Genomic DNA, 20,870 nt, shown 5'->3' on the forward strand with positions numbered 1-20,870 from the left:
TTTTTATTTTGTATTAAGGTATAGTTGCTTAACAATGTTGTGATGGTTTCAGGTGAACAGCAAAGGGACTCAGCCATACATAATACATATATCCATTCTCCCCCAAACTCGTCTGCCATTTAGGTTGCCACGTAACATTGAGAAGAGTTTCATATGCTATACAGTAGGTCCTTATTGGTTATCCATTTTAAATATAGCAGTTATGTACATGTTCATCACAAATTCCCCAAGTATCCCTTCCTCCCATCCTTCCTCCCAGCAGCCATGAATTTGTTCTCTAAGACTATGAGTATCTTTCTGCTTTTAAGTAAGTTCATTTGTTTCATTTCTTTGCAGATTCCACGTATAAGGGATGTCATAATGATATTTCTCCTTTGACTTACTTTATTCAGTATGACAGTCTCTAGGTCCATCCTTATTGCTGCAAATAGCATTATTTCATTCTTTTTAATGGCTGAATAATATTCCATTGTAGGTATGTCACACATCTTCTATATCCATTCCTTGTCAATGAACATTTTGGTTGCTTCCCCGTCTTGGCTATTACAAACAATGCAGTGAACATTGCGATGAACATTTGGGCGCATGTATCCTTTCAGATTATGTTTTTCTCTGGATATACGCTTGGGAGTGGGATTGCAGGCTCATACAGTAGCTCTATTTCTAGTTTTTTAAGAAGTCTCCATACTGTTCTCCACAGTGGCTGCACCAAAGATGGTGGAGTAGAAGGACAGGTGCTCATTTTCTCCTGCAAGAGCACCGTAATCACAACTCGCTGCTGAACGACCATCGACAGGAGGATGCGGGAACCCACCAAAGAAAGACACCCCACATTCAAAGAAAAAGGAGAAGCTGCAACAAAACGGTAGGAAGGGCACAATCACGATAAAATGAAATCCCATATCCACCAGATAAGTGACCCACAAGCGAGAACAATAATACCAAAGAAGTTCTCCCAGTGGTGTGAAGGTTCTGAGCCCCACGTCAGGCTTCCCAACCTGGAGATCCAGCAAAGATACAGTCAGATTCAAACCCAGGGAATCTGACTTTGAAAGCCAGTGGGATGGAATAAAGTAGTTTTTAAAGAAGGGGAATGATTAAGTGTTAGGATGGTGGTTACTTTGGGATTGGTAGTTACTTTAAGAATAGTGGAAAGACATCATGACTGACACGCAACACGCAGCAGCTTCTGGGTTATTGGCAGTGGTCCATTTCTTAACCTGAGTAATAATTAGCTGGGTGTTCATTTAAAATCATTAAGTGGTAGATTTATGCCTTATTTGTCTTTGTGTTATATCTCATGATAAAAAAATTAAATACTGTATGATACGGGCATAAGAATAAAAAATGGACAATGGAGCAAAGAACTGAGAAACAATTTACACCCACAGATGAGAATTAGATATACAGTAAATATTGCATCACAATTTAATGACAAAGGAAGCACATGTTGTTTAAAAGAAGATGCTGGAAAGACTGATTCACTACAGGGAGAAAAATAAAACTGAATTCCCTACTTTCTAACGTGTACAGAGAGCTCCAAAAAATTAAAGACCTCAAGGCAAAAGGTTATAAGCTAATGGTAAATATTGTGGATTAATGTCTTTCTGACATACGAGGCAAGGAAGGACTTCTAAAGAAAAGTACAAGAAGAAATTATAAGGCCAAAGCTAATTAAGTTAATTGTATCAAATTAAGAAATTGTATTCACTGAAGCACATCATGATCAAAGTTGACAAACAGATGACAAACTAAACATTATTTGTTCTATCTAAAACTTATTTTTTTAAATGAATATCTAACATATACAAGGAACTCTTAAAAGATTAAAAAACAGGAACCCCAAAAGATAAATGGGCAAAGGAAATGAAAAGATGATTTACAGAAGGAGAAATTAAAAAAGCTGGCAAGCATGTGAAGAGAAGCTCACACTTACTACTTATCAGAATAATACAAAGTTTTTAAAATAATAAGATATTACTTTACTAAGCTGGCAAAAATAATAAAGCTGAGAATACCAAGTATCGGCAACCAAGTATTGGCAGGGATGTGGGGATAGTAGGACCTCTTATACAGTTGGTGGGCGTGTGAACTGGTGCAAAAAGGCTAGAGAACAATCAGACAGTTCTTAGTTATATGTCATTGCATTTCGTGGCCAGCAAGCCCCACTTCTGGATATATGTTTCAAAAAAAATTCCACTTAAATTCACAGGATGACATCACTAAGAAGGTTTATTCCACTGTTTGTGGTGGTAAGGAGCTAGAGGTGACCCAATTGGAAAATAAGGAGTACTGTACTACAGTTAGAAGCAACAATTACACATACCAGAGCAATATGCATCACGCCAAGTAAAAACAGGAAGGAAATAATGAGACTTAGAGCACATATCACTTATATAAATAAATATACCATACCCAACAGACAATAACATCTTACAAGAACACGTACAACTGAAAGAAAGCACATACATTGAACTGGATGGTTTTCTGTAAGGGGAAAGAGGCAAAGACCTATGGGACAACATTAAACTCACCAACATTCTCATTATAGGGGTCCCAGGAGGAGAAGAGAGAGAGAGAAAGGACCTGAGCAGTTATTTGAAGAGATAATAGCTGAAAGTTTCTCTATCGTAGAAAAGGAAATGGTCACCCAAGTCCAGGAAGCACGGAGAGTCCCAGGTAGGATAAACCCAAGGAAGAGCACACTGAGACATGTAGTAATCAAACTGACAAAAACTAAAAGCAACAAGGGGAAAATGACAAAGAACATTCAAGGAGACTTCCATAAGGTTATCAACTGATTTCTCAGTGGAAACTCTGCAGGCCAGAACAGAGTGGCATGATATGTTTAAAGCGATAAAGGGAAAGAAGCTACAACCAAGAATACTCTACCCAGCAAGGCTCTCATTCAGATTTTTTTGAGAAATCAAAAGCTTTACAGACAAGCAAAAGCTAATAGAATTCAGCACCACCAAGCCAGCTTTTCAACAAATGCTTAAGGATTGCCACTAGGCACAGATGAGACTAGCAACTTAAAATAACCTTGCACACATATAGACTGCTATATCAAAACCTCATGGGATCAGCAAACCTCAAAACTACAATAGACACACACACAAAAGAGAAAGCAACCCAAACACGACATTAAAGATGGTCATCAAACCACAAGAGAAGAGAACAAAAGAGGAAGAGAAGGAAAAAAAGACCTACAAAATCAAAGCCAAGGGACTTCCCTGGTGGTCCAGCAGTTAAGAATCCACCTTCCAATGCAGGAAACACGTGTTCAGTCCCTGGTCCAGGAGGATCACAAATGGCCCACGCATCACAAAACTGAGCCCATGAGTTGCAACTACGGAAGCCCAAGCACCCTGGAGTCTGTGATTTGCAACAAGAGAAGCCACCACAACGAGAAGTCTGAGCACCTCAAGAAAGCCCTCATGCAGAAACAAATTATTTATATTTTAAAAATAAAATAAAATTAATTAATAATAAAAATAAATAAAGTGGATAACCAACAAGGACCTATTGTATAGCACAGTACTATGTAACAAGCTAAATGGGAAAAGAATTTGAAAAAGAATAGATACATGTATATGCATAACTGAATCACTTTGGTGTACATCTCAAACCATCACAACCTTGTCAATCAACCATACTCCAACATAAAATAAAAAGTTTTTTTAAAAAACAACAAAGTTCCCTCAAAACAAAGGGAAAACCTCAAAGAGAACAGGGAGGTTTGAAATGAAAAATAAAATCTTCCTTCCTCCATAGTTTTTCTCTTCATGGCATCTGCTGCTAATGTGAATGTGTGTATTGCACATTTTGTAGAAAAATACTGGATCACTTACTAGCACATTTTTTTTTTTAATTTCTATCACATTATTCTCTACCTTTTTCTCTTTGCTTCAGAATCTATTTTGGACACATCCTTTTAAGCACCTACAAACCTATCTCCTTTATTAACAGCGATACTATATTGATATCCTTCAACTTAAGTGTCCTACTAATAGATATTTAAATTTGCTTTTTAAGTTGTTTGCTATTAAACAAGTTCACTTTTCAAATTGCTATTAAACAATATCTTGCAAACATTTTGCACATAAATTTCGGGGAAATTTTAGCAAGCATATTCACAATGTAAACCCCAAGTAGTGACATTTCTCAATCCACACAGTCAAAATATACATACAATTAAATATTTGATAGATATCACCAAACTGCTTTCCCATAAGTTGCAACAAAATAAAGCCCCATCAAAAAACATCTAAAAGTACTTACTTCCCCATAATTTTGCCAGCTCTGGATATTATGAAGCTTTTCTTTTTCTCCGATCTAAAAGTTGAAAGATTATTGATGTTTTGATCTCCATGTTTTTAAATATGAATGAGATGAATATGTTTCCATAATTTTATAAACCATTTATACTTTTCCTGTGAACTGTCTGTTCTTATAACTTGCCTATATTCTTCTGAGTTGTTTTACTTTCTCTCATTCATTTGCATGAGGGTTATTTTGCAAATTAAGGCAATTAGCCATTTTATCATATGTTCTGCAATTACACTTTCACAGTCTGTCTTGTCTTTTGCCAAACAGAAGTTCAAATTTTTACACAAATTTTTCAATCTGTTCCTTTATGGCTTCTGGGAACAGATATTAAATTTTATTTTGTCACTTGAAAGTTCAAGTGCTTTTCTGAGAGGGCTGATTGAAGTGTCTGAGGTAAAAGGGAGAAGGGGAATAATTGAGACAGTTGCCACTTTAAGGCAGAACAAGGAAGTTAAACCAAGAGGTGGCAGGGGTGTTGGTGGCAGTAGAAATAGTAGCCCAGCTGAGGTCCATTCCAAGGGGGAAGCACCCAGCAGAGCCTGCTGGGTCCTTTCGCTTAGTGGGAGCTCTTAGCTACACCAGTGAGCAGCCCAGACTGGTCATGAGATCTGACAAAACACACCTAGTTCTTTCTGGTCACATCAGGGAAGGGACTTCCCAGCTAACTGAAATTCATAATTTCAGTTAAAATTGATCATTATCTGGGTCTTTGGAGACATTTCAAAATAGGGTGTCATTGTTTATTAAGCTGGCAAAATTGAGCGTACTTATAAACCTCTCAGTTTGAGTTTCTCCATCAAGTGTCCAAGAGAGATGAAGACTGAAAAATAATCATAAACGTGTCTTAAACTTTGCAAATTGGGTGATGTTGAAACCGGCCAGTGATGGCCAGTGACAGAGCAGCTCCATTAGCAATTTAATTAGAGTGCTTTTGAAACCTCCTATGGCAGTGAGGGTAGAACTGTGGTCATTTGGTCATGTGGTCATGTGGTCATTTGGTTGAACGCATCTCAGTTTTGGATTTGTGATAGAGAAGGACATTGACAGGTGGTTAGCACTGTGTATCGCACAAACCGATGATGTCAGCCTCGCCCTCTGGATTTCCTCTCCAACCTTCCCCGACACACCGCTGAACATCTGGCAGGGGTGAAGGAGCTCTACAGGGCTAACAAAAAATCAGAAGGAAGTTTTCATGTCCCCCAGCTGCCCTACAAGAGGTTTGCTGTTACAAATGTCACAAAACTTGGATTACGTAGCCTGGAAGTGAATTGTACCTATATATATTAAAGAAAACTGGGGTTGAGGAGGCTTCTCTGGTGGTCCATTGGCTAAAACTTCACACTCCCAATGCAGGGGGCCTGGGTTCAATCGCTGGTGAGGGAACTAGATCCCGCATTCCACATCTAAAACTCAGTGCGGCCAAATAAACATTAAAAAAAAAAAAAAAGAAGAACTGAATTGTACTGTGGATTTTTCTGTCTCTTGCAATTCTCTCATTCTGTTTTATACTTTACTAGCATTTGTATGTTACTGGCAATTTTTGAAGATAAGGTGTGAGATGGAAGAGGAGAGTTCTAGGCTGAGCCCTATGGGCAATTCTGATAAATGATGAAGAATTACAATCTTCTGAGTCATTCCACTGCACCATTGCAAAAAAAATGACCTAAGGGGAAAAAAAAAAAAAAACTCCTCTTTACGATGAAAACTACCCCACAATGGATTTTACACATGTTGATAATCCAAGTCATCCTAGTGCACTATGCTTCGTTTGAGGCGAACAACTTACAAATGCAGCAACAGCTCCAGCTAAATGGAAAAACCACTTAACAATAAATTACAGCCATTTGACCCAGAAAAGGGCTGAATATTTCTAATGGCTACTGGAATCTCAAAGCAAACAGAAAATCTTTCATTTACAAAAAAAAAAAAATCAGTGAAACAGCTCAGGAAGAAAGTGATGGAGTAGGAAACTTACTGCCTGAAAAGGACAATTTCCAGAGATATGGAAACCTCCTAATTACAGCGTGTAAAATTATAGTGAGTAAAATACATGGACAGACTCGACACAAGACACTGGAAACTGTCCGTAGCAGGATACATTGATGTATTTATGACTTCTCATATGATCCTAAAAAGGTTTTTATGTAATAAACTGAAAACAACCTCTTCTGTATCCAGGTTGGTAAGTTGACAGCTTTCACCAATGAATGTCATGCTACAACATTCATTAATGGGTAAATAACAGTAAAATTCAAGAAAAATTTTCTACTGCAAAGTGGTACCTGAGACAATCAAAAGCCAAGATAAATCTCCTATTTTGTTCAGTATCTGGAAATGAAAGGTGTATCTCGGAGGATATTGGCACTGGTACTGATGGTGCCCTGTGGACGGTTGGCTTTCATAAAATGCTTTGCCCCTTGTGTAAGACGAGAGAGTCCTGACATAATCACAACACACTGCTTTCTTCCCAGAAAGGTGATGGTGTCAAAAAGTCTAGGAGATCAAATGAAAAAGTTCTGGATGGTGGTACAAAAATGGTCAACTTGGGACTTTCCTGGCAGTCCAGTGATTAGGGATCCATCCGCCGTCCAACTCAGGGGATGGAGGTTCAATCCTCGGTCAGGTACTAAGATCCCACAAGCTGCAGAGCAACCAAGCTGGCACGCCACAACTATTGAGCCTCCATGCCACTACTAAGACATGATGCAGCCAAAAATAACATAAATTAAATTTTTTTAAAAATGGTAAAGAATCTGCCTGCAATGCAGGAGACCCAGGTTCAATCTCTGGGTCGGGAAGATCCCCTGGAGAAGAGAATGGCTACCCACTCCTGTATTCTTGCCTGGAGAATTCTATGGACAGAGGAGCCTGGCAGATTACAGTCCATGAGATCACAGAGTTGGACACAACTGAGAGACTAACACTTTCACAACTTTATAAACAATGACCTGGTCACTCAAGAGTGTCTTTGAAGCTGGAGTTAAACCTGAACAAAGAACATACAAAAATCTCTGTTACATAGTGAAGCCTCTGGGCTCAGCAGAGGTAGACTTCTAACAGGGTGCTGTGCATGCTCAGTAGCTCAGGGGTGTCAGACCCTTTGCAACCCCAAGAACTACAGCCTGCCTGGCTCCTTTGTCCATGGGATTTTCCAGGCAAGAATACTGGAGTGGATGGTCAGGGTGTTTAAGCTCAAAGGTGAATGCCTGGAGTATGTTCCAGAAAGTCCTGGGCCAGATTTTGCTGAGTGCTTTAAAGATAATATGGAGAAGGAAATGGCAACCCACTCCAGTACTCTTGCCTGGAAAATCCCATGGACAGAGAAGCCTGGTGAACTACAATCCATGGGATCGCAAAGAGTTGGACACGACTGAGCGACTTCACTTCACTTCACTTTAAAGATAATAATGACTGCAGAAACCCATCTACCTAGAAGACCCTTTTAATCACATGAGCCAGATGAACAAGCCAATGAATGGCTGGGGAAAAATATTTTGGTTTCAATTGACAAGATTTAAAAGGAAATGAAATCTTTGGAAAAATCATGTTGTAAAAGGAGATCTTAAAGTGTTTCTGCTCCTGTTTGGACTTGAGAGTGAGGAAGAGAGTAGGTAAGTATGAAAGTCCCAGCTTACTGGGATCATTACATGGGGTAGGAAAAAAGAAAGTCGACGTGTAGAAAAGAGAAAAAAGTTGAGGTGATATGGGAAAAAATCATTGGATCATACTATTCTCCTCCCATAGGAAGCATTCTATAGGAAACTCTCTAGTGGGTGTCCTCCAAATCCACCCCGTTAGTCTGAGTACACACTTATGATGACATAAACCAGCCTTTCTTGCCTCTATCTCCTGCTTAGTTTAGGCAATCAGTGTTCAGGTGCCTGTTCCAATTCTCTATCAAGGGCTTGCCAGGTGGCTCAGTGGTAAAGAATCTGCCTGCCAGTGCAGGAGATGCAGGAGATGAGGGTTGGATTCCTGGATTGGGAAGATCCCCTGGAAGAGGAAATGGCAACCCACTCCAGTACTGTTGCCTGAAAAATCCTATGGACAGAGGAACCTGGTGGGCTATGATCCATGGGGTCACAAAGAGTCAGACACAACTGAGTGACTGAGTACATTCTCTATCAAACTATTACTCTGAGGATGAGTGTGTTCCTTGAGCTGAAGAAATGTGACTCAGTGGTACAAATTAATACAGTAGCTTGTTAACTGAGGTAAATAACATGATCATCAGAAAACTAATCCACCAGGGTTTGCATACAAAGTATATCAGCCCCTTCATAGGTGAGCCCCACTAGGCATTTATAGGAAGAATAATCCCCCTTCTTCAGAGTAAACAAGTGTTATCACAGCTTTTATCCAGTCCATTGGTTTAGGAATAATCTCCCGTGCGAATGGTTCATACGTAGATATCTGTATTTGTTTAGTAGTGAGCTGTGGGTACTACATCAACAAAAATGTATTCTTCCATTTTGCAATATTCTAAGCCAAGGATGTTGTCCCTAAATCAGTGACTCTCACAATCTTTTATTTTAAATTTTTAGTTATTTATTTGCTTGTTTCATTTTTGACTGCAGAGTTTTCGTTGCTGTGCTCAAGCTTTCTCTAGTTGCAGCAGGTGGGAGATGACTTCTTCACACTCTACGCTCTGGTTTCAGTAGATTCTTGGTCTTGCTGTCTTCCAACTTGGACAAACTTCTTAGTGACCAGAGGTTGTAGACATGCCGTCTGCTGTCCCAGCAAAAAATTTTCCCTTCAGAAGTGGCCCTAAGGCTAGGGACCACATCTCAGACTGGCTGGATCTGAACTTGGTTCATCATCAGATGCTACTCCGTCACTCTTCTACTTCCGGTTTAGCTATTACAGATAAGCAGTCAGTTCCGTCAGTTCAGTCACGCAGTCACGTCCAACTCTTTGCGAGCCCATGAACCACAGCACACCAGGCCTCCCTGTCCATCACCAACTCCCGGAGTCCACCCAAATCCATGTCCATTGAGTCGGTGATGCCATCCTCTGTCATCCCCTTCTCCTCCTGCCCTCAATCTTTCCCAGCATCAGGGTCTTTTCAAATGAGTCAGTTCTTCACATCAGGTGGCCAAAGTATTGGAGTTTCAGCTTCAGCATTAGTCCTTCCAATGAACACCCAGGACTGATCTCTTTTAGGATGGACTGGTTGGATCTCCTTGCAGTCCAAGGGACTCTCAAGAGTCTTCTCCATTACAGATAATAATAACCACGAATTGTATATGTAACTTGCTCCTTGTTATTTTCCATTTCCTTATGTACCCAGTGAGCCAACTCCTCAGCATCTGAGTCTACCATTTCTAAATTCCAATAATAACTTTTACCTCTACCGACTGATCACAGTGCTGACTTAGTTCCATACCGTGGATAACTTGGTAGCCATCCAGGAATTGAAGGTTTGTCAATCCCTGCCCTCTCAGCCTTTTTCTTCCCAAACCATGTGTTTCAGTAAGTCAGGGTTGATCTAGCAAATCCCAATCCAGATTTCAACTGCAAAATTAGCCAAATGTGAAGCTGGGGGAATAGCTCATAAAACCACCCTCACTCCTGACACCAACTGCAATTTTGGAGAGCCTCAAATTTCAATACTTCACTGCTGCTGCTACTGCTGCTAAGTCACTTCAGTCGTGTCCGACTCTGTGTGAGCCCGTAGACAGCAGCCACCAGGCTCCCCCATCCCTGGGATTCTCCAGGCAAGAACACTGGAGTGGGTTGCCATTTCCTTCTCCAATGCAGGAAAGTGAAAAGTGAAAGTGAAGTCACTCAGTCGTGTCTGACTCTTCTCGACCCCATGGACTGCAGCCTACCAGGCTCCTCGGTCCATGGGATTTTCCAGGCAAGAGTACTGGAGTGGGGTGCCATTGCCTTCTCCTAGAAGAATTCAAAGGGCTTGCTAGAAGCTGTTATACTCACAGTTTATTACAGGAAGGGGACACAGATTAAAATCAGCCAAGGGGAGAGACACATAGGGCACAGTGCAGGAAAAGTGCCACATGGGGTTTCTTCTCCCCATGAAGGAAGACAGCATCACTTCCCTGGCATGGATGGATGACAGTACATGCAGAGTATTGCCAACCAGGGAATCTCAAATAAGCCTTGATATGTAGAGTCTTCGTAACCCACTCCGGTACTCTTGCCTGGAAAATCCCATGGACGGAGGAGCCTGGTAGGCTGCAGTCCATGGGGTCGCTAAGCAGACACGACTGAGCGACTTCACTTTCACTTTTTACTTTCATGCATTGGAGAAGGAAATGGCAACCCACTCCAGTGTTCTTGCCTGGAGAATCCCAGAGATGGGGGAGCCTGGTGGGCTGCCATCTATGGGGTCGCACAGAGTCGGACATGACTGTAGCGACTTAGCAGCAGCAGCAGCATGGAGAGTCTTCACTGGGACCCCATCGTGTAGGCATGGTTGAGTGAAACATGTCTGATCTCAGTTTCCAGCCTCCATAGAAGGTCACAATGTTACCATTCCACTGGCCCAAGGCTCTCATGCAAACAAAGACACTCCATCGGGCGTAACATTCCAGGGCTTAGAAATTACCTCCCAGAATCTGGGTGCAAAGACCAGACATCATTTTTGGACAATGGTTAAATTTAAACTTGTGGTTAAATTGCTCACCATCTAACAAGTCTCAAGTGTGTTAGTCACTCAGTTGTGTCCGACTCTTTGCAACCCCATGGACTGTAGCCCACCAGGCTCTTCTGTCCATGGAATTCTCCAGGCAAGAATACAGGAGTGGGTAGCCATTCTCTTCTCCAGGGGATCTTCCCAACCCAGGGATCGAATCTGTGTCTCCTGCATTCCAGGCAGATTCTTTACCATCTGAGCCATCAGGGAAGCCCAAACAAGTCTCAAATCTTACTGAAAATATCCAGGAAGAACAGTCTTCATAAGTACAAAATTTGCAGTATTTCTTTCCTTTCCAAATAAGCATATAGCTGGGTGAAGGATCGTGTGTCTGAATCTGGATTTTCTGCATATCTTGAGAACTTGACTTTGAGGAAAGAGGAAGAACTTTGTGAACTGAATGAAGTAAATCACATGAGATTCACTAGTCTGCCCTAGAAAGTTCTGGATTTATGTGAGAGAAGAGTATCCTACCACTCATTGAAAAGCAACGAACATTCTGCTTAATTTTCAACTTCTTAATGTGCAAGCAAGCTTTCTTCTGTTTAATGAGCATCAAGAACAAGGACAGGAAACATCTCAGAAACAGAAAACAAACAGAAAATGAAATCTCTGTACACGTATCACAAGTTTGACCCAGAATTGAGTATTTGTGCAGTGAAAAAGCAAGCACAGGTTTTAAATGAAAAACATAGACTGTATTCTTTCTTTTTAGCTTCAAAAATAATATTTAAATGGACATGCTGCTGCTGCTAAGTCACTACAGTCGTGTCCAACTCTGTGCGACCCCATAGACGGCAGCCCACCATGCTCCACCGTCCCTGGGATTCTCCAGGCATGAATACTGGAGTGGGTTGCCATTTCCTTCTCCAATGCATGCATGTTAAGTCGCTTCAGTCGTGCCCGACTCTGTGCAACCCTATGGACAGCAGCCAACCAGGCTCCTCTGTCCACAGGATTCTCCAGGCAAGAATACTGGAGTGGGTTGCATTTCCTTCTCCATTATATGCACATATAGGTGTACAAAAGAGATGAAGAAATTTATGTGTGTGCATAATAACTTCGTAATTGCTAAAATTTATTTGAGCCTGATCATGTCAGTAAGTGAGAACATTTTTCAGTCTTAATAAAATAGTGTCTTAGGGTATTTTTATTCATATTGCTTTGGCTTGTGATTAATTGTTTTACTATTTAAAATTGTAGTGGAGAAGGGAGATTGCGCCTGCGCGGAAAGTCGAGGCCGGGTGTACGAGTGGCCCTCTTTTTCAGGCACCCGGTTAAGTTATAAAAAAAATAAAAATAAAAAAAAATAAAATTGTAAAATTTTTTTTATATTATAAATAATATTAATTGAAATAATTTTACTACCCTTGTTTAAGTTAAATCTATCAAATTGACCTTTCAAAATTTGAATCCCTACTTTGGTTTAAGTCAGGTATTAACAGAAATGTATTGTGCTTGCCTTAAGAGTTTTTAAAATTTATGAGAAGGAAAGAAAGAGATTAATTTCAAGTAAGGTTACTTAATCTTTAGCTCCCTGATTCTATTCAAGACAAATTGGCAAAAAAAAAAAAAAAAACAACCTTTCTGGCTTTAAATATAGATAATTACTCTTGCATATATTAAATACCATGTACCATATCTCATTAGTATTTCTTACAGTATGACTCTATGATAAAACTTTTAGACCTACTTGGCTAATGTCAGGGGACGTTCAACTTTAAGGGATCCAGTATGTTTTCTTCCTTTGTGTGCCGTTTCTCAAGGACTCTCTTTTTCTTATCAGTTCCTGGAAAGCAGGAACAAGCAGAACTGCACGCAGTTCTCAGGACTGAGATCATGGGAAAGAGCACCTGCTTGGATTCCCTTCAGTGACTCTCTTCAGTGACCTTTTACTTAAAGGACTATCCATTTTGTTGCAACTGGTGGAATTTCATTCTTTTCAATGGCTGAGTAGTCATTTTATTGAAGATATATAAGCATGCGTTTCTGCAGATAAAGTACCCTTGTTTCACTCAAGACTTGGGTCCCCTGTGTCCTTCTTCTCATCGACTCCAGTGCCCAGGTCCCGGTCTACAAAGACCGTGACAGGCTAAGATTTTTTTTTTTAATCAAGTAGGATTTTTTTTTTTTAAAGGGGAAAACCAAAGTCTCCTTGTGTGTACTTGTTCAGTTGCTAAGTCGTGTCTGTCTCTTTGTGACCCCATGGGCTGCAGCCCGCCAGGCTTCCCTATCCTTCACCATCTCCTGCAGCTTGCTCAAACTCATGTCCATTGTGTCGATGATGCCATCCAACCATCTCATCCTCTGTCAACCCCTTCTTCTCTTGCCCTCAATCTTTCCCAGCAGCAGGGTCTTTTCCAATGAAAATGTGTGCACTACTGACTTGTAATAGAGTAAATATCCTTTGTGGGGAGGGGAAATCACACAAAAAGAGTAGGGTAATAAATTGGCTATAGTAAACAGATCCACAAGAAGCATCATTCTCTACGCAAAAGAACATGACTATTAATATTGGATTATTATATCTGTAACTTACTGTCATAGTAGTAAACCATCACTTCTGCTGTAACAGTGTTTATGCCGGAATTACTTGAGACCTTCCCTTGAAAAATATTTCAAGCATTCCTTGCAGATAGAAAGATTGGGAGTGGCCTCCCTGAGATCCTGCTACCAGTGTGTCAGTGTGACAGGTTCCCGTGCCCTCTGGCTTGTTCACTGTCTAAGCGCTAAGTGCTCTGAGGAGCAAAATTCCCCTGACAGCCAAGTGCAGGTCCCATTACAATCTGATTTTTGTTCAACCTGAGCACCAATACCCACTTGGACATCAGCTTTACTGCAAGATTGAAACACGGCTGCTCATCTCTGTATATTCTCATGAGTTCCTCAGTCAAAAAGTACAGAATTGCTATTAAATAAGGTAAATATACTAAATGCTGACACAAAAAATTTCCAGGACACCTTATAACATGAAAAAAGACAAGTTACAAAGTGGTATGTAGTGTGAAGCACATTTATATAAATATACCAAGTTATATAGTTACATGAGTTCCTAGCTGATTATATGTTCAGAGACATAGAGGTGAAGCTAAAGATAAATTTGGTGGCAGAGAGAGAATAGAAGGAAAAAATTGCCCCATCAAGAACCATGGAAAATAAAGCAATTATAGGAAAAATAAAATGTTAGATGTAGCAAATGGGATGAGAACTATTAAATAAAAAATTACAGTGTATGCATGTATATATACATATATATTATGTTTATCTGTGTAAGTATAGACATAATTATATATTTATACATAATTTTATATGATATTCCCAGGAGTCAATATCATATCATTGAATCTGATATTCCTATATCTGCCTGAAGATGGGGAAAAGTGGTTCTTTCTTGGGGCAGGAACACGGAGTTATACCTTCATGACCTGAATCATATTATTATTTGTTCTGAATAAAATAATCAAAAAGATAAACAAATACTTGCAAGAATAGGTTCTAATGCCAATAACCTGTCAAAGACGTAAATCACTTTTCCTCTCCAAAGCATAGGTGGGGCTTCAGTGGTGTCCTGGCAGAGTAGACAGACCCCTCCTGGCGGAGTGGACAGGCCCTCCAGTTGGCGATATGTGTAACACACCGACTTACTGTGACCTAGGAAAGGCTGCCAAAGATGTCTTCAACAAAGCATATGGATTTGGCATGGTCAAAATAGACCTGAGAACCAAATCATGTAGTGGAATGAAATTCTTTACTTCTGGTCATGCTTACACTGATACGGGGAAAGCATCAGGCAACCTAGAGACCAAATACAAATCTGTAACTATGGACTGACCTTCATCCAGAAGTGGAACACAGACAATACTCTTGGGACAGAAATGTCTTGGGAGAATAAGTTGGCTGAAGGGTTGAAACTGACTCTTGATAACATATTTGTACCAAGCACAGGAAAGAAGGGTGGGAAATTGAAGGCCTCCTATAAACCGGATTGTTTCAGTCTTGGCAGTAATATTGATGTAGATTTTTCTGGACCAACCATCTATGGCTGGGCTGTGTTGGCCTTTGAAGGTTGGCTTGCTGGCTATCAGATGAGTTTTGACACAGACAAATGCAAACTGTCACAGAATAATTTCACCCTGGGTTACAAGGCCGCAGACTTCCAGCTGCACACTCATGTGAATGATGGCGCTGAGTTTGGAGGGTCGATCTACCAGAAGGTGAATGAGAAGATTGAAATGTCAATAAACCTCGCACGGACAGCCAGCAGTAACAACACCCGCTTCGGCATTGCTGCTAAGTACAAGCTGGACTGTAGAACTTCTCTCTGTGCTAAAGGAAACAATGCCAGCCTGATTGGACTGGGTTACACTCAGACCCTTTGACCAGGAGTGAAACTGATCCTGTCAACTCTAATCAATGGAAAGAAATTTAATGCAGGAGGGCACAAGTTCGGGCTGGGATTTGAACTACAAGTTTAATGTGGCTTTGAATAAAGCATCAGCTTTGTCCCTGAAGGTGAAGAGAAATGAACCCTCTATGTTTTGGCCTTAAAATTCTTCTGTGAAATTCAAAAGTGTGAACTTTTTATTCTTCCAAAGAATTGTAATCCTTCCCACACTGAAGCTTAGGTACTGAGTCCATCCTAAGGGAGGTGCTTGAAGGCATGCCCGGAAGCTATCACGTTCATGCCACATCTCAGTTCAGCTCCTCAGGCTTATTATCAATGTGCTCCTCAGCGACGGTGTAGTGTCATGTTACAGAGGAGATGACCCGACCCTCCAGTTGTCCATCATGTTCTGCATGTCCCACACCACTTTTTCATGACCTTGTAATATATTGGTCCCTGTACGGTAGTACAATCTTTGGTTTTGCATCACAGTAAAATAAAAGAAACCATCACATTTGGAACATAAATTGAAAAAAAAAAGCATAGGTGGAGAATTCCCCAGTGATCCAGTGGTTTGAGCTCCACGCTTCCACTGCAGGGGCACAGGTTCAATCCCTGGTCGGGGGATTAAGATCCCACATTCTGGACAGCCAAAGAAACCCAAAAACAATGACAACAACAACAAGCATATGTGGACTCATAGCCAGAAAAGGCAAACTATACTAGGCATACTTTGGCAAGAAACTGCCTGATACAGAAGGATTGTCTCTGTATGTTTAAGTCTGACTCTAAAACTGGTTGCAGAATCTTTGCTGATAAGACTTAGACATGCAATATTTGAAAAAGAACAGAATTATTCCAGGTATAATTCCTATTCCAAGGAATTAGGAATGGACACCAGGAAAAGAATAAGAGCTTACGGAGGCCTAAATGAAAGCATGATGGGGAAAGAGGCTCCACAGTTTTCATCTTCAGTCCACACTTAGATACCCTCCTATGTCCATAAATGTGTTGGGTCAGAAATCAAAAGTATTTAAGCTCACATTTGATCTATTCCATTACTGAACCAATAACACACACACACACACACAGAGCTATATAAATATATTAATAGATACCTTAGAAGTTAAGAGCATGGGGCTTGGAGACAAATCCCATTACTAAGGGACAGTAATGATATGTGGTTCGGCAAGTTATTTAACTTCTCTATGACCCGGTTTCCCTATGTGTAAATGGGGATGGTATCACCTACCTCAATGGATGTTTATAAAGATGAAAATACTTAATGAATCTGAGTTTGATACACAGTAAGCACATTTAAAAAAAAAAAAAAGGCAATTGGACCCTCCTTGGAAGAAAAAGGCTGATTGTAATAGAAAACAACATCAGCTCGACCACACATCTGATTCCTCCAGCTGAATCTTATGCTTTGACTCTTTGGGTCTCAACACACAAGACTCGTGATGCCATAAGAGGCTCAAGGCATGGATAGAGAAATGTCATTTTTTAAAGAGAACTTTGAACAAAATATGCAAACTTGACCTTGGAGAGGTATAAAATATTGACTCTGCCCTTAAGATGCTATCAGCCTGAGTAGGGGTGGGAGAAAACACAGGGCTGAGACAGAGGGTTTGGTTGGAAACACCAAACAGGTGTATCTAAGAAGCCTTCCCTGCAGACAAATCACCTTCAGAGGAGATGATGCCTGTGCTGAGTCTGGAGCAAAGAGTAGGAGCAATCCAGAGGAGGAGAGTGTAAGTATAGAAATACAGGGATAGTGTTACGTTTCTTGTAAAAGGAGCTTGCGATGGCAAAGAGAAACAGGCCAGGGACAGATCAACAAAATTCCAGCCTTAGAAGCCAAGGAATTTAAACTATCATAAAAGTCAGTGGAGATGGAGAAGGAAATAGCAACCCACTCCAGTATTCTTGCCAGGAGAACCCCATGGACAGATGAGCTGAGCAGGTTACAGTCCATGGGGTCTCAAGAGTTGGACACAACTTAGTGACTAAGCAACAACAACTGAATGGCACAGGGAAGTATATTCAATTTTCTGTGATAAACCATAATGGAAAAGAAGATTGAAAAAGAATAATATATATGTATGTATGTGTCTGAATCACTTTGCTGTACAGCAGAAATTAACATGTTAAAAATCAACTATATTTCAATAAAATTTGAAAAAAGAAAAAAGTTGATGGAGAGCCATTGTTGAATTTTAGCAACGAGATGGACTTGATCAGATTTTCATCTTGGAAAGATCACCTCAGCTTAGTTTGGAAGCAACAGCAGAAAAGAAGCTACAACTCTACTCCAGGCAAGATACATGACCACCTCAGTGAGATAAAGTAACAGTGGGATGAGGAGGAGGTCAGCTGACACAGAGCAGATATAATTTTGGCAGGACTTGGTGACAGTTGGATGTGGAAGAAGTGAGAGGAAGAATCATGGCTGATTCTGAGGTTTCTGACTTGGACGACTGAATGAACAGTGGTTAACACAAAATACAAGAAAAGGAACAGTGGTCTTGGAAGCAAATGAGTACAGTGCTGTAGAAATTCACAGAGGTCACTGTGCACTGTGATGGTAACGAAGGTGTTTAAGAGGCCTAGTCTGATGGACACAATATGATTTGGTGTCTTTAAATACCTGGTATGGGGCTTTGACGACTCAACAAAGTAATGGCTGGAAAGAGAGCATGGCGATCTGTTGGGTGTGTCCCGGGAGGAGGAGAAAGGCATGGCCTGAGCTAAAGCACAGAGAGGAGTGGCCAGCTGCCCAGACACTGAGGTCCTGCACACCTGACAGCTGTCAGTGTCACTGAGATTCTCTCCAGGCATCAAGCAAAGCACCTGGGGCTCACCACCAAGGTAAGAAGAATATGTGTAAACAGAATATTTTATACAGATATATATTCTTCCCCATGTTACCAAGTGTCCCACCCACTTGGCCAGAGAATACTATAGAACAATACCTGAGCAAAGACTTTCCAAGTAGGCATACATATTTTCAAGAAATTGATTTCCTCATTTATATGAAAGTTTAGAGCTTCCCTGGTGGCTCATCTGCCTGCAATGCAGGAGACCTGGATTCAATCCCTGGGTTGGGAAGATCCTCTGGAGAAGGAAATGGCTACCCACTCCAGTGTTCTGGCCTGGAGAATTTGATGTATTGTATAGTCCATGGGGTCGCAAAGAGTCAGACACAACTGAGCAACTTTCACTTTCATGAAAGTTCAGAAAAGGGAAATATATATAAAATTAATAGAGGCAGAAAGTAGATCAGTGGTTGCCTGGGGCTGGGGGTGAAAATGGGGATTAACTATAAAGGACTGGAAGGATCTTATTGGAGTGATGAAAATGTTCTAAGACTGTCTTAATGAGATTGTTGCAATGTCACTGTATACTTAATTTTTATAGGTAAAATATACTTCAGTAAAATTGCTTTTTAAAAGGGAAATCAATCTGCAGATCTTCAACTTCTATCTGTGGTCTTTTTGAAAAATGATCTTCCTGAGAATGCACCTGTGTTCAAAGTTATGCAAAATCTCCTTTTCCACCTCCCCTTCCCATTAGCCAAACTTTAAAAAGGAAGAAAGTCACATTATTCTGCTATGACTCAGAGTGAAAAAAGTTCCCAGTTGCCAAGAAAAACATTCTGAATATCGGTTTCTGGGATGCTTCATTTAATATTTAAATGCCTTAGGGTTTCTTATCTTTCTCTAGTTTACATTTAATTTTGTTAAGAGTATAGCCTGGTATTAAAATTAAATGTTTCAGCTTGTGTTGGTCTGTTGTGAATTTAGATAGAATGGGGGTGGGCAGTGGGTGTGTGGATAATTTTCATTTAAGGACCTTTCCACACCTCAGCTCTCATCAAGGAACACGTATGGGGGGTGGGATGGGGAGTTATACAGGAACAAAGCAAAGATAATATTGATACAAAAAAAAGTCGGTGTTGAAACTAATGTTTTCAAGAATTGGATTGGCTAGATATTGAAGAGGTTCAGAACAAGCTTCCTCAAAACATGCCACTTTGTCATTTGGATTATTTTGACTTGAAATCAATAAAAGCCTAAAAGACTCAGGAAGACCTTTTTATAATACCTCTACCTTCGATGCCTAAAACAACTTAGATAGAGGGCCTAGTCTAGGAAGAGAACTATCACCAAAGATAACCACAAAGAATATGGGCCAAAGATATGGGAAGCTGGCAGGGAGCTTCAAAGTCCTCTCTATGTCCCCATTGTCTCTTCATGGCAGGGCAATAATTTATTTACCAAACATTTGCTCTTCCCATCTTCCTATGAATTACCTTCCTTCACTTTGAAGCCCAGACCCCTACCTTCTCTCCTTAGCTCAGAATGACATACAAGCTTCAATTACCTGACTGTCTGTGACCCTCTTATGTCTATGTGAGGTTCCCACAAGTATGAAGTTACATTTGTTTTTCTCCTGCTAATCTGTCTTATGTCAATAGAGAGGGCATATGTGTGTCTTTGGAGCCAGATGGCCTAGATTCAAATTCCAGATCTGACTCTTACTAGCTGGGTCACCTTGGGAAAGTTCTTTAACCTCTCTTTGCCTTATTTTGCCCATGTGTAATATGGGGATACTAAGCCATGCCGTGTGGGGCCACCCAAGATGGATGGGTCATGGTGGAGAGGTCTGACAGAATGTGGTCCACTGGAGAAGGGAATGGCAAACCACTTCAGTATTCTTGCCTTGAGAACCCCATGAACAGTATGAAAAGGCAAAAAGATAGGATACTGAAAGGGGAAATCCCCGGGTTGGTAGGTGCCCAATATGCTACTGGAGATCAGTGGAGAAATAACTCTAGAAAGAATGAAGGGATGGAGCCAAAGCAAAAACAATACCCAGTTGTGGATGCAACTGGTGATAGAAGCAAGATCCGATGCTGTAAAGAGCAATATTGCATAGGAACCTGGAATGTCAGGTCCATGAATCAAGGCAAATTGGAAGTGGTCAAACAGGAGATGGCAAGAGTGAAGGTCGACATTCTAGGAATTAGCAAACTAAAATGGACTGGAATGGGTGAATTTAACTCAGGTGACCATTATATCTACTACTGTGGGCAGGAATCCCTTAGAAGAAATGGAGTAGCCATCATAGTCAACAAGAGTCCGAAATGCAGTACTTGGATGCAATCTCAAAAACAACAGAATGATCTCTGTTCGTTTCCAAGGCAAACCATTCAATATCATGGTGATACAAGCCTATGCCCCAACCAGTAACACTGAAGAAGCTGAAGTTGAATGGTCTACCGCACAATTGCACTCATCTCACACACTAGTAAAGTAATGCTCAAAATTCTCCAAGCCAGGCTTCAGCAATATGTGAACCGTGAACTTCCTGATGTTCAAGCTGGTTTTAGAAAAGGCAGAGGAACCAGAGATCAAATTGCCAACATCCGCTGGATCATGGAAAAAGCAAGAGAGTTCCAGAAAAACATCTATTTCTGCTTTATTGACTATGCCAAAG

General features: G+C 40.6%; 1 long non-coding RNA gene and 1 pseudogene across 2 annotated transcripts in view; one reads left to right on the forward strand and one right to left on the reverse strand.

Moving 5' to 3' along the window:
* Positions 1–20,870, reverse strand: part of LOC104982018 — a 90,926-nt gene that overhangs the window by 54,305 nt on the left and 15,751 nt on the right. The gene's annotated exons all lie outside the window — the stretch shown is intronic.
* LOC104982016 lies at positions 14,326–15,689 on the forward strand (annotated as a pseudogene). The gene has a single exon (XR_824457.1). The product of XR_824457.1 is annotated as a voltage-dependent anion-selective channel protein 3 pseudogene (transcript).

Source organism: Bison bison, unplaced genomic scaffold (assembly GCF_000754665.1).
Source record: "Bison bison bison isolate TAMUID 2011002044 unplaced genomic scaffold, Bison_UMD1.0 scf7180017864526, whole genome shotgun sequence".
Lineage (NCBI taxonomy): Eukaryota > Metazoa > Chordata > Mammalia > Artiodactyla > Bovidae > Bison > Bison bison.